The sequence below is a fragment of the Pelodiscus sinensis genome, chromosome 13, assembly GCF_052426305.1.
Source record: "Pelodiscus sinensis isolate ZL-2025 chromosome 13, ASM5242630v1, whole genome shotgun sequence".
In the NCBI taxonomy this organism is placed as follows: Eukaryota; Metazoa; Chordata; order Testudines; family Trionychidae; genus Pelodiscus; species Pelodiscus sinensis.
In genome coordinates, this window is record NC_143064.1 from 26,844,659 (window position 1) to 26,859,659 (window position 15,001).

A 15,001-nucleotide genomic window follows, 5' to 3' on the forward strand; every position below is an offset into this window, starting at 1 on the left:
TTGTACTAATGCAAATGATAATTTGACCAATTTCATTAGGGTCCCTGCTGTGCTAATGAGTCAACTACTGCAGCTATGGTCTTATTAGAAGGCATTAAGACTAATAATTGCATTTGCCATTTTGCTTTATTGTGAGCCTCCAGGAGTGAAAGATCAGATCCATCCATTATGCTGGATCTTATCTTTCATACCTGGAGGCTCACCATACTGCATCCTTCCTGGACAATGATGCTTACAGAACAGTGGTCACCAACCAGTAGATCGGGATTTACTAGTAGATCTTGGAGCCTCTGACAGGTGATCTTGACTGGGGTTTGGCCAGGAAGCTATCAAGTGCTGGAACTTCAGTTGCCCCACCACCCACTGTCATGCTGCACCTGCCCTCTGCCTTGGAACTGCCCCCAAGGGAGCTTCTTGCTTGTTGTGCAGGGTGTGGGGGGAAGAAGAGGGAGGGCTGATGGTTTGAGTGTACACTAACTCCACACAGAGAGAAGGGGATGGAGGGAGCTTGGCAATGCAAATCTGTCACTCTCACACACTGTACGTGTCTCTATAGTAATAGAGATGTAGCCGTGTTAGTCTGGTCTAGCTGAAACAAAAGACAGGACTATGCGGTCCTCTAAAGTGCTGCATAGTCCTGTCTTTTGTATGTGTCTCTGTCATTCTCATAAACACATACCGTCCTTCGCTCTCATCTCCTGACCCAACACAAACATGGTGGGATATGGGGGACGTTTCTTGTTACTACTCTTACTGCTTGCAAAGTGGGTTATGTTTGCTTTATGACTGGTCTGTGCATTTCATAATTTTCATTTCTCTCTTACGCTTAAATTTAATTCTTTGAGTAATGAGCTCTAAAATGCTTAACCTGTCGTGCCTGGAGTAATTATCCCTATGGTAAATGCTGCTCTTGGAAATGCCTGGCATGTCCCTGCAGCCCCTGAGAAAGGCAGAACAGTGGGCGGGGTGACTCTACATGCTGTCCTTGCCTGCAGACACTACTCCTGTGGCTCCCAATGATCAGTAATGGGGAACTGGGACAAGTAGAAGCTTGTGGGGTCAGTGCCGGTAGATGAGGGGCAGCACATAGTGCCACGTAGCCATTGCTGGACATGCCAACTGCTTTGTAGTGGTACAGGGCCAGGGCAGGAGTAAGCCTGCCTTAACCCCACTGCTCCACTACCTGGAAGCCATCTCAGTTAACTGGTACCCACCCAGAACCTGCATCCGGAACACCTGTTGCAGCCTTGAACCTCCTCCTGCACCCAACCTCCTGCCCCAGATGTGAATCATAGAATTATAGAACACTAGAACTGGAAGAGACCCTGAGAGATCCCCCCTCACTGAAACTCCTCAGAGGTTGCACCCTGAAAACCCTCCTGGACCCCAATCCCCTGCCCAGGGCTAAGCCTGGAGCCCCTCCCACACTCCAAAAATCTTGGCCCAAGACCGAGCCTGCAGCCTAACCCCCTACCCCAGCCTGGTGAAGTGAGTGAGGATGGAAAGGAAGTGGGATGGAGTGAGCAGGGTGAGGCCTCAGAGAAGGGGTGGAGCAAAGGCAGGGCCTCAAAGAAGGGCAGGAAGGAAGAGGGGTATTTGGGTTTGAGACAGATCTTACATTGTACTTAAATAGAAAATGTGATCTTGTGGTTGAAAAGATTGAAGACAACTGTTATACAATATAGAGACCTGATGGCTGGGGCTGAATCTGATTTTCTATCTAAATGTCCAGTCAGTTTCTGCTACAGAAATAATACATCCTATATGCATTGTACAATCTACTTGATTTATATCACACTTCCTCCAGGACAACACACTAGCATCCTGTTTGCCTGGTTGTTGTCTGAGGCAGCTGTACTCAGGGCCAAAGTCTATAGGGATTTATTTGAGTCTAACATCTTGTAAGGTCACTAAAGTGATCACAAGGCAGTATCTTTCCATATAGCTAACAGTCGCTTTGCTTTCCTTCCTCCCGCCAAAGCGCCTGTTTGGTGCCAGTTTTTCCTTTAGAATCTGTAATCGCTGAACCATCACTCCATTTACATATTTCCCAGGAAGTTTTCAGTATTTGATTTCTCTTAGCCTTTATCTCTGACCTCCAACTATATTGTCACAGAGATGAACATGCTGCCATACAAGAGGTTTGTTGTGCACTTGTAAGGTATGTATGTATGCATGTATTTTGCCTTGTGTATGGGGGTATGTGTGTAGGCACGTGTATGTGGGTCTGTGACAGTACACACATGCAACCAGGTTCTTGTGTTGTCATTCAGAAGGCTTCACTCCCTGTGGCCTGGTCTACACTGGAGTAGAAGGTCACCTTAAGATACGCAACTCCAGCTACATAAATTGGAGTTGATGTATCTTAAATCGTCCACGCAGTGGGAGGTCGATGGGAACAAAAACTTCCATTGGCTTTCTTACTCCTCATGGCGAGCAGGAGTACTGGCACTGATGCGAAGGAGGGGGATGCCATCTAAGTTCGATTTAGCACATCTTCACTATATTATAAATATCTAGAGAAAGGGGTAAACAGTGAGATGACAAAATTTGCAGATGATTCCAAACTGTTCAAGATAGTTAAGACCAAAGCGAACTGTGAAGAGCTTCCAAAAGATCTCACCAAACTAAGTGATTGGACAACAAAATAGCAAATGAAATGTAATGTTGATAAATGTAAAATAATGTACATTGGAAAAAATAATCCCAACTATACATACAATATGGTGAGGACTAATTTAGCTACAACTACTCAAGAGAGAGATCTTGGAGTCATTGTGGATAGTTCTCTGAAAACATCCACTCAGTGAGCAGCGACAGTCAAAAAAGCAAGCAGAATGTTAGGAATCATTAAAAAAGGGAAAGAGAATAAGACAGAAAATATCTTATTGCCTTTATATAAAACCATGGTATGCCCACATCTGGGGGTATGTCTACACTACCACCCTAATTCGAACTAGGGTGGTTAATGTAGTCATACGAACTTGCAAATGAAGCCCGGGATTTGAATTTCCTGGGCTTCATTTGCATGTTGCCGGGTGCCGCCATTTTTAAATGTCCGCTAGTGCGGACTCCGTGCCCGCGGCTACACGCGGCATGAACTAGATAGTTCGGATTAGGTAGTGTAGACATACCCTTGAATACTGCCTGCAGATGTGGTCACTTCATCTCAAAAAAGATATATTGGCATTGGAAAAGTTCAGGAAAAGGCAACAAAAATTACTAGGGGCTTGGAACGGTTTCCATATTAAGAGAGATTAAAAAGACTTGGACTTTTCAGCTTAGAAAAGAGGAGACTAAGGGGGGATATGATAGAGATCTATAAAATCATGACTGGTATGGAAAAAGTGAATAAGGAAAAGTTATTTACTTATTCCCACAACATAAGAACTAGGGGTCAGCAAATGAAATTAATAGGCAGCGGGTTTAAAACAAACAAAAGGAAGTTTTTCTTCACTCAGCACACAGTCAACCTGTGGAACTCCTTGCCAGAGGATATTGTGAAGACTAGGACTTTAAGAGGGTTCAAAAAAGAGCTAGATAGATTCACGGAGGTTAGGTCCATCAATGGCTATTAGTCAGGATGGGTAGGAATGGTGTCCCTGGCCTCTTGTCTGGAAATGGATGACAGGAGAGGGATCACGAGATGCTTACCTGTTGTGTTCCCTCTTTCTGGGGCATCTGTATTGGCCACTATTGGCAGACAGGATACTGGGCTGAATGGACCTTTGGTCTGATCCAGTATGACCGTTCTTATGTCCTTATCTATCCCGGCGGATCCAACTAACACATGTAAGATAGTGGGGATGCAGCTGAGGTTCTGCAGTACAATATGGGCATAATATGAGTATCAGACCCAAGGAGTGACAAAATACTGTGACTGACAGGTGAGTAGATGGCCCCACCTGTCCTGCAAAGACCAGTGAGCAGGATGCTAAACACACACAGGACTTGTTGCAGACAAGCTGGTAAACACAAAAAGAATCAAAACACACATAGCAATATTTTTGCTCACTGCTTCCCTGGTACCATACCAAAGAACACCACAGAGGTTTACACAGATAGTCACAGGCCAACACAGGCCATAGGTGCACAAGCTAGAGGGGCAGGAGTTGCTGCAGCACCCCCAAGCTCCTGACCTAGCACCCTGGGTCCCAACTGCCTTTCCCATGCTCCAGAGGCTCTGCTGCCAGCCCAGGCACTGTGTTCCTTGCTGCTGCCCTATGTGCTGGGGCACTGCTGCCAAGCCAGCGTGGTGGGGTTCTGGTTCAAGCCGTGTGCACCAGGGTCATCTGCTGCGAGCCCTGTGTGCTCGGGTCCTTGTTTGAGCTCTGTATGCTGGAGGCCTCTGCTACTGGTCCCATGCCCAGAGTCCCAGCTGTCAGTTCTGCATGCGGGAGCTTTGCTCCCAGCCTCAGTTGGGGGTAGGGATGGACAAGGGTAAAAAAGCTCAGCACCCCCACTTTTAAAAATGTTCCTGTACCACTGTCATACGAGGAAAAAGTATATTTTCAATATTATATGCAACCACTCCTTCAAACAACCCCTCCACAATGAATACAGCATTCAAACTATACATGTAAAACAACAACCACAAATAAAAATCAGAGAAAGCAAAACATAACAGCCCTGCCTTATCTCAGTTAGTGGTATGTGCTGTTCACGATGTAAACACTAAAAACTTGTCTACATGGGGAAAAATCTCTCAGTAGCATGGAGGAGCTAGTGTGCTTTCAATTCACAGTAGAGCAGTGGTTCTCAACTCATTTCAGTCCACGGACCACCAGGCCAATCAAAACATTTTCATGGACCACCTCCAGCACATGTAGCACGGGACGAATGACACAGCAACCGCTCAGCACAAAGGTGGCAGCTACACTGACGCTCAGAGCCTCAGATGGAAGTTACTGGCAACACAACGTGGTTGCGTCCTAGGTGACGCTATGGATGATGCGCCGCGTGCTTGCGAACACAGCGAAAAACAGCCTAACAGTGCCTGATCACGCCGTGTGACTTTGGACAATGTTCCTGTGGACCACCGAAAAAGTCACCATGGACCACCAGTTGAGAACCACAGCAGTAGAGCTTACTGTGCATTAACTTCCCCATTTAGACAAGCCTGAATAGATTAAGCTACACTGTTAGCTAGGCAAACAGAATTAGAAAACATTATGTGGGAGCTATGTGATCAAGTTTGTACGCTCATTATATTCCAGACGTGAATGGCTTTCCTATCTGTAAAATGGTATAATAATGCTTACCTCTTTTGAGATTTCCTGACAAAAAATGCTATCTAAGAACTAAGTATTATTATTAAACAGAAAGAAATTGGCTCAGGTTTCTTGCATCTTGTGTCATTATTTACATCTGTTCTGAGTGAGTCTAAAAATGCCATCAGATCAGAATACTTAGGTTTTATCACCCGCTTGCCATAGGAATGATGGATGGTCAGAAAAATCACGAATCCCCTTCATCCTTCAAACCTTTATCAATTTCTAGGATCACACTCTCCTGTGATTCTGAACATCCCCCTACCCCTGGCTGGTCATTTTCATACAGTTCCAGATGCTGTCCAGGATAGGAGACAGAATTGCCAAAAATAAACCCATGATAGCCTTTCAATATATCCAGTTGAATTTGCAGGCTCAATAAGTTTCTATTAATTATCTGTACATCTGGGTTCTGCTGAGCACTGAATCTTTCTAGGTTCATCCTTCCCTACAGCTGTTCCAATGTTCATTTGAAGATGGGTGCACTCTTTGCTGGATTTTAAACCTCAATGTTGGGTGTACTTGGCTTTTGATCAGCCATTACAGTGAGTGAGATTGTCTGTGAAATAAGAATCCAGGTTTGGATTTCAACTTTTCAAAGTTGAGGGGGGATGTGTTTGAAATCAGGGATTTAGGGTCAGGACCACAACTTTCACGGGTGTCCTTGAGAGGACAGTATACCACTTACCATGTCAACAGGGCGTAATAAGACCCTAGGATCTGTGGATACCCCTCTAATACTATACAACAATATTGGTAGGAAAGGCCATTTCCATCTGAGATGTCTTAAAGGAGAAAACTCCATTTCATTTCATGATCTATTTGTTTCTGATACTGCTGTGGGCAGAACTCCAGACTAGTCACCATTTGGCGGCACAAATGTCTAGCTTCAGGAATTTGTAGTGGAGCATGCAATACTAGGAACATAGGGTAAGAGTCACACGGGGTGGGCCAAGGAAAGTGAGGGTGGCTTAGACAGAACCATGAAATGGCAGCAGAATGGGAGAGCAGCAGAAGCCATGACCCAAAGGGGAACTGATGTCTCAAGTTGTATTGGTGGCCTGAGATCCAGGCCCCACCTCACCTTCCTCCCAAAAGCACAATTGTATGTGAAAAAGTTTATCTAGTTGTGAAACAAACTGAAAATAGCCCAACATTTTCCTTCCTCATGCTATATCGGGCCTTCCCTGCAGACAGCACGGGAATGGCTTTGCCTAAAAGAACATTTGCGTGAGAGAGCAACAGACACAGGCTTGGCAGACAGCTCATTGGTGGCAGTGATGGTTTCCTAGATCCTGTGTGACTCAGGAGAGCTTCCTTCTCCTTTCATGACTCTGCAGTGAAGGCTCCGACATATTTCTAATGAAACAGAGTGAATAATACATGATGCACAACCTTGATTCCTGACACCTCTTGTTCTGGGAAGGAGGGAAGTTGTATTCCCAGCTCACCTGCATTCTAGAGGAGCTGTGATTTTCTTGCATTGTTTATTTTGTTAGCGCACACTCATGTTTTCTTGCCTTTTGGATCTCGTCCCCTTGGTTGGGATGTTCTCTCTTCCTCATCTGTATGTCAGGGTCTAGCCTGTCTTCCTGCCCAGTCTAATCTAATCTGGCTACTTGCCTATGTGAACGTTTGACTTTTGCTTAGCAAGACCAGCTTAGTAAGCACTTCAGGAACTGTGGGCAGAATTAGCCACTTCCATTGGGGAAAGGAAATCTGCATGCTGGACTGGCTGGCACAAAAACAACCATTTCCCAATCCAAGAAAGGCTCATTGTTGCACCAAGGGTGGGTCGGATGGGAGGGAATGTGTGTGTGAGTGCAGGTCTGTGCTGTCCTTCAGGTTACAGAGGTCAGAGAGGCAATAAGTCTCTGCCCTGGCACAGACGAAGAACTCAAATGCACACAAACGTTAAAATAACTAACCAGACTGGCTGGCCACTTCTAGGAAAAGAGAAGCCGGGTGCCTCCTGAGAGCCTCAGCAATCTCACTCCTGAATCTATGACAGCTTCAGATCCATAATTCCTCTGCCAGGGATACCGACTTGCAATACAAACATCCCACAATTACATTCTTGCTGGGACTGCGCTGAAACATATGAGAAATCCTTCACTATTAGTCAAAGTTCCAGCTGCACTCATGTACCCAGGTTTCCCATAGCTGGCTGCTAAGACTGCTCTGGGACACCAAACCTTCCCAGGGTGACTGAGTCAGAATTGGGGCCAGTATGTACATAAACAATCCTTATCAGAATGTGTGTTTTAAATGGGCCTCTATTTTTAATGGGAATCATGTTTCAGATCTGAGGTAGTGCATCCATAAACCTGCTATAACTGGCATACTGGGATTCTCATTCAAGATTGCACATTATCCTTTTACACCAGATATATTTTATTAAACAAAAAATGAGGAGTAACATTAGTTTGGACTAAGGGCTTTAGTCCGAACTAACGCGTCCCGGCGCGCACTTCCTGGTTCGAATCAGCTGTGATTCGAACTAGCGCGCTGGCGAGATCATGTTAATGGAGTGCAGGATATTTAAATCCCCGCTTCATTAACTACTTCGATTGTCTCCATTTGCATCCCTAGTTCGAACTAGGGATGCAGTGTAGACATACCCTGTAAGAGGAAGAGATGAAAAATGAGATTTCTTCCAATGACCTGCCCAGAACTCCTCCTGTACAACTCTGCAATTACTGCTATTACAAAAGTCCTGAAGCAACAGTCATTGTACTGATTTACTCTGAAGAGATGCCAAAAAATTGGTGTAAAAGGAATGATGCAGCTCTAACAAATAAAATGGGACAAACTCAGCTGTTATGAGCAGAATTGCAACTCTACAGAGTTTAGAGAAGTTGTGATTCCTTACACCAGGAAGAATTTGACCCAGAGTAAGGGAGGTGAAAACTAGTGATCAGCAGTGTAGTGGTGAAAAAGGAGGCATAAGCTTAACCTACATAGTTCCCACAGAAGAGGGTAAACTCAATTTATTCACATTTACCTTGCCTCAACTGCACTACTGCTGCTGTTGCACTCTTGTGAGGGGAATCTGGTGACACACATCACACAGTTTTCTGCACAAGGCCACTACATTGAATATCATGTTATAGGCTGACAGGCCAAAATGTGTCAACTGGTTAACATTATTTTAGAGAGCATGGGCTGTTGTACATAACCCGCGTCTTGTCAGCATTCCTGAACTGTGCAACAAATGGATGCAAAATAGTCAAGGCTTTTGAACACATTGTTTTGACATTTTTTTCTATTATTTGATCCTGAGAATCAAATAGAATCATTAGAATCCACCACAGGAAGGAAAAACTCATCTTTCGTAATCAGAATTGTAACAGCTGGGCACACAAATCAGATTCAGTGTCTTCCAAGATGGAGTGTCAGATCACTGGGGTTTAAGTTGTAGCAGGACTCAGCATCCATAACACACATTGAAATTAATAAAAAACAGGACTGTGTAGCACTTTAAAGACTAACAAGATGGTTTAATAGGTGATGAGCTTTTGTGGGCCAGACCCACTTTCTTGGATCAAATAGTGGAAGAAAATTGTCAATTGACAATTTTCTTCCACTATTTCATCCGAGGAAGTGGGTCTGGCCCACAAAAGCTCATCACCTATTAAACCATCTTGTTAGTCTTTAAAGTGCTACGCAGTCCTGTTTTTTGTTTCAGCTGCACCAGACTAACACGGCTACATTTCTACCACTATTGAAATTAATGGAAGACTCTACTGCCCACCTACATTTTGGTGAGGAGCCCTATGCAGGGGGAAGAAATCAATGGAATACTTTGTTAGGAGGACAAAGTATGACAGAAGATGAATAACTCACATCAGGCCTAAGATTTCTCTCTCTTCATTCTAATTGCATTCCGTCTACTACCATTTTTATGCCTCACTTCAAGCCTGGCAAGAAAGAACCTGATATTAGAGATGGATCCAATCCAAAAGCCCAGGTTTTAACACCCTGAAAGCTTTGGGGAAGTTTGGATCTGTGCAACTTTGGCCCATTTCTGATTCAACTCAATGTTCTTTAGAATCAGAGGGAGGAGAAGCACAGAACCACAAAGGGTTAAAGTGATATGGAAAAGAATGACCAGTGTCATGCTATGATGATGCAGGAAATGTTGTTTTCTCTGTGATAAACAGGAAATCATGAAAGAATTTGATAAATCCTTTTACATTGAAGAGATACACAAGCTGGCAGATTTATATTTTTATTTTCTTTTAATGCTCCTCAGACCACCAGACACTGCAGCAGCTCTATAGCTCTGCAACCTCTCTAAAGCTTTCCATAGATGCAGTGTTTATTTGTTTGAAGGGAAAGTCAGTGCTGGCTGAACTCTTGTCACCCGCCCTCGCCTGGAGCAAAAATGATTTTTCTGTTTAAGAGGATGAAGCCAAGTTCATGTGCACTGTTAACTGCTAAATAATAGTGTAACCCAAAGCTCTCAGCTAGACGATACAGAATGGGGTGGGGTATCCCATTAGTCAGCATGGCGCAAGCACCCTCTCCCACTCTTCCCCTTCACCCTCTCCCATCCTCCCCTTTCACAAATACATGTGTTTTCCCTCACACAACCCTCCTGCCTTTTGCACACACACCCCATCTCCTACTCATATACATAGTCCTCCCACTCTAGAGCAGTGTTTCTCAACCTTTTTTAAAGTACTCCTTTTTCAAAATTTTTTTATATGTACTCCTAGTACCTACAGTTTTCAGACACACAACATTTTTTTCTACCATTGCAACACATTTGTTTAAATAACTTAAACATAGCTAGGCGGGTGATGAAATTTTTAGGTGTAAAAAGTACAAAAATAATAAAGCGCTGAGAAACTTAACACAAACATTCAGTTTTCTCCAAATTTCATTTGTGTTGACATACTCCCCAGACTTCTCTCGAGTACCCTTAAGGACTGTCCATACAGTCATGGTAAGTGCCACCCATCTCCCATGTTCATGTTACAACAACACGTTGAGTGGATGTCATCCTGCAGAGGGGTGCTCCATTGATAGACCCGCCAAACAAGTCTTTTGATTTCCATACTGTGGGACCAGACTTCTGTGCTCCTCCAGAGAATGAAACATTCTGAGAATGGAACTGAGGTGTTGGTAAGGTATAGCTACCTTGCCAGGGGCCTGCAGATTGAAAGTTAGAGAATTCCTTCTCTTTATCTCCAGGCAGGCATAGTACAGGCAGCAGCAAGAGAAGTTTCTCCCAGTCACCCAGGACCTCCTGACAGCTACCTGTTCTATGGGACAGGCGTGACCATATGCGAAGGTGAGGAGTTCACACCATGGACCACCCAACACTGGTCACTTACCATAAAGGCCAAGCGAGGCAGTGAGCACTGACTGTGGTGACTGAACTGATCCCAGTCCACCAATTCATTTCACAGAGGCCACCAAATTGCAGTGGAGGGCTGGATCCTTTGCTGATTGTCAACAGCACTACAGAAATCTACACCACTGAGGATCTGACCTAGGATATCCTTTCTAAAGCATATACTTTGGGATGAAAGCTGTTCTGCAGCAAATTGTTCTCAGATCATTACAATGGAACACACCCCACCCCAATAGTCTGACGCTCTCAGATCATCATAATAGGACACACCATCCCTAGGTACAGACACTCTCGGATCCGTGTGATACTACACATTTTCTTAAGTAAATTGACTTTCTGCTCTAAAAAGCAAGTCTCACAATACACTCTCTTTACTTAAACTTTTGTTAGGAAGCATAACTACCGACACCAGTAACTATAAGAGATTTCCATTGGCATTTACTATAACTTTCTTTGAACAGTTCTAGGACAGCTGTGTCAAAACAACTCTTCCCTTATAACCAGCGAAGATCTATTGCTAGCTAAGTTATTTCCCCTAATATTGGTCCCAAATCCAGAAGATGTCATTATTTAGATGATAGCAGTGGCTACGGGCCTCAACCAAGAATGGAGCCCCATTGTGCTAGATGCTGTACAAACACAGTGAGAGACCACCCCTGTTCCCAAGAGCATACAGATTAGATTGGCTAGGTAAAGGGAGGGTGGTGAGGGAAAGAGAAACATGCACAGTTGTAGTGGTTTGCCCAAGGTCTCACACAAGGTCAGTGACCAGACGGTGGATAGAACCCACGTCTCATGACTTTTAATATGTCTGCTCCCTTGAAGCCAGAGGCAACTAGCGAGGGGGAACCTGAAGGTCCATCAGCCATGAGAGCCTAGGGAAGGGTGGGGACAACTCTGTTCTGCCTCAAGCCCTGCCTCTCTCCATCTTTGCTCTGCCCCTTCCCTGCCTCTTCCTCATCCTTGCTCCTCACCAGCCCCACTTATTTCCCCCAACTGGAGTGGTCTGGGGGGTCTAGTGGGCTGGGGATCCGATGACGGCAGCAGCAGTCTGACTGCTCCTCCCGCTCACCAGCGGGAGGGGGGGAGGGGAGGAAACAGAGCAACATGTTCCAGCTTGCTCTGTTCCTTTGGCCACATTGCTCTGCTCCCTCTGGGGAGTGTGGGGGCAATCCTGCCCCCTCTCCCAAAGCAATGTCTGGAAGATCAGAGCAAGCTGGGGCCTCCTTATTTTGCTTTCCCTGCTGCTACTGGTGAATGCAGGGGAGCTGGACCCCTGCCGTAGGTGCCAGGACTGCTCCCTCTAGTCCCCCTGCTGGCTACTGGCTAGTCCCTCCCACCCAAGGCACATGACCCCTAATCACCCTCCCCTTTGCCCCTCTCTGAAGCATATTGTAGAACAATGAAGATGGACTGAAGAAGGGGAATAATCTCGAGGGCAAGACACCCTCCTCTTTTCTTTGTTTTGTTTGATATTTTGCAGGGGATTCATGCCCAGCTGAAGTAAGAAGGAATGAAATCTTCTTTCCTTAGTCTCCTGTTTGTTTACAGATCCTTTCTGAGCCTTGAGGTGGCAGGAGAAATGGAATAAAATCAGGTCTGAAGTTGGAACAGCTGAAACTGTATGAAACCAATGAATACAAAATGCATACAGCAAAGCTTCACCCAGAGATGGGTTTAACAGACAAACGTGGCATCCCTATTATTTCCCGCCCATTAACACTCCTTTGAGTTGTCTATGTCCTGAGACAGGGACCGGGTCACAAGGAAGTAGGAATGGTTTGTAATGAGTTGAAGGCTACAGAGATTCTCAAAGCTATTCCCTGGAAATGCCCAACAGCTCACTGCACACAAGAACAGCCATGAAACCCAGAGACGCAACTCACTGACATGACTGCCGACATCCTGTCATGTCAAAGGCTTAATCCCAAACGGGAACTTGGACTGCTTTTGAACAGCGCTCTGCACAGTCAGCTTCTGCTCCATGACAGGCTCCTAGGCACTACTCTACACACATAACGAACAATCACTCTCCCCTACAGCCCTGCTTGATAAATAGGAATACTCTGAACACACTGAAATACCTGGAGGGACAGTGTCTGCACCAGAGACACTATTTGTGTTTTAATGCCGTGGGCCAGATCCCCAGCTGGCATTAGTTGACCTTGCTCCAATGACTTATCCATTCCATTTCTGTCACTGTGCTGCACCCATGGGCTTCTTAGTACTCGACAGCCACAGTAAGAATAAGACTCACATCCTACAGCTCTAAAAATCACACACCCCTCTCATGGGCATGGGAGCCAAGAGAGAATCTCCACAGGCTGCTTATACTAAGTGGTCTATGTCCCACACTCAGGACACTTCTCTCCCTGGGAATTGTTCACTGTCCTCTACTTAATAGATTGAAATTCTAGTCCATTTGATAGCTGTCTGGCAAAGGTGTTGCTGGGGACAGATGTATACCTCCAAGTATTGTAGATTCTGATTCCTGGGACACCCTTGGCTATTCTAATCTATGGAAGACATTTGGGATTATCTTCTGTGGCAGGAGGAACTAAATACTCTTCTCCCCAAACACCTTTCACAAGTGCACCTTCTGGAGCAGCTGCACTGAGACCAGGATGGAAGGGTGTGTGTGTGTAAATGGATGCAAACATGTGGAACAAAAAAAAAAAAGAATATTTGTTGTTGCTCCAGATTACCCTGCAGGCTGAAATGGACAGATTAATCTCTATCTCTAGCTGCCTGCTGGGGCACACGTGCATCAACAAAGACAGACCGACCATGCAGGAAGCATTTGGGTAACTGCAGGGATAATCTTTTATTTTGTTCTCATGGGCAGAAATACATACACAAAGTAATGTGTAGGAGTGTGTCTGTCTCAAGAACTAAGCTAGTCCTATAGCTGTCAAATTAAAGTCTTTCCACAGATTTCAAGGGGCTTTGACACAGGCTCTTAGAGTACATCTACACTGCAGGCTAACGTCAAATTAAGATACGCAACTTCAGCTATGTTAATTGTGTAGCTGAAGTCGAAGTACCTTAACTCAGCTTTTGGCGCCGTCTACACTGCAGGAAGCTAAAGGAAGAACACTCTTTCTTCAACTCCCCATACTCCTCATGAAATGTGGGCTAAAGAAGTTGGAATAAGAAGCCTGTTTTTTAAAATTATTTTGAAATAACTCTGTTCAGAAAATAAAGCTGAAGTCCCAAATTCCTAATGAAGGCAAAACTTTGAGATGCAACCAAGTTTGTGTGAGGACACAGGACAAGGGGAAATTCTGCTGTAGCATGCAGGTCTGTAGATATCTACACAGATCATTTGGTAATTCAATATTAAATTAATAACATGAGCCTGTGTAATCTATAAAACTGGAGTGGGGGAAGGAGAGGAAGAAATATTGAAAATCAACTTTTTAAGACTAAAAATGCCTCAGATTTCATCCAATAACCCTTTTTTACAAGAAATGTTTGATTTGTAAATAGTGCCATTTTGTCCCATGGGAGTTGTAGTTCAGGGGCCTTGTTCCCTCATTGTCCTCTATGGGTCAGATGTCCTACCTGGACTACTACTCTCATGATGCTCCATTTCACTGTGCTTACTGAGCTGCATCATAGGATATGTAATCCACATACCAATCCTTATACAGAGAAGAAAATGGGGGTGTGAGGCCTCTGAACTACAACTCCCATGAAGCACTGCAATAGTATTACAGACTCATAATTTTTTCGTCAGTCCCCTCCCTTCCCAATTTTGGGATGTTTCCAGTTTTCCCATACAAAAATGTTTTTTAAGTAAAAGTTCCTAGGAGAGCATTGTATAACTTCCATGCATCCCCATCCCTCACAATGTAATTGAATTAGTCTGGAAAATTATCCTACTGTGACATTTCCATTATTTTAAAGCTATCTATCTATCTATCTATCTATCTATCTATCTATCTATCTATCTATCTATCTATCTATCTATCTATCTATCTCCAAGTTCTCACCTTGTACACAGAAAATTCTACAAAAAGTATTCTGATGGGATTTCCTGCCTCGTGAAAAGGAGTAAATATTAGGACTCATGACAGATCATAGAATCATAGAATACTAGGACTGGAAGGGACCTCGAGAGGTCATAGAGTCCAGTCACCTGCCCTCATGGCTAAGTACTGTCTAGACCATCCCTCATAGATATTTATCTAACCTACTCTTAAATATCTCCAGAGTTGGGGATTCCACAACCTCCCTGGGCAATTTATTCCAGTGTTTAACTACCTTGACAGTTAGGAACTTTTTCCTAATGTCCAACCTAAACCTCCCTTGCTGCAGTTTAAGCCCATTGCTTCTTGTTCTATCCTCAGAGGCCAAGATGAACAAG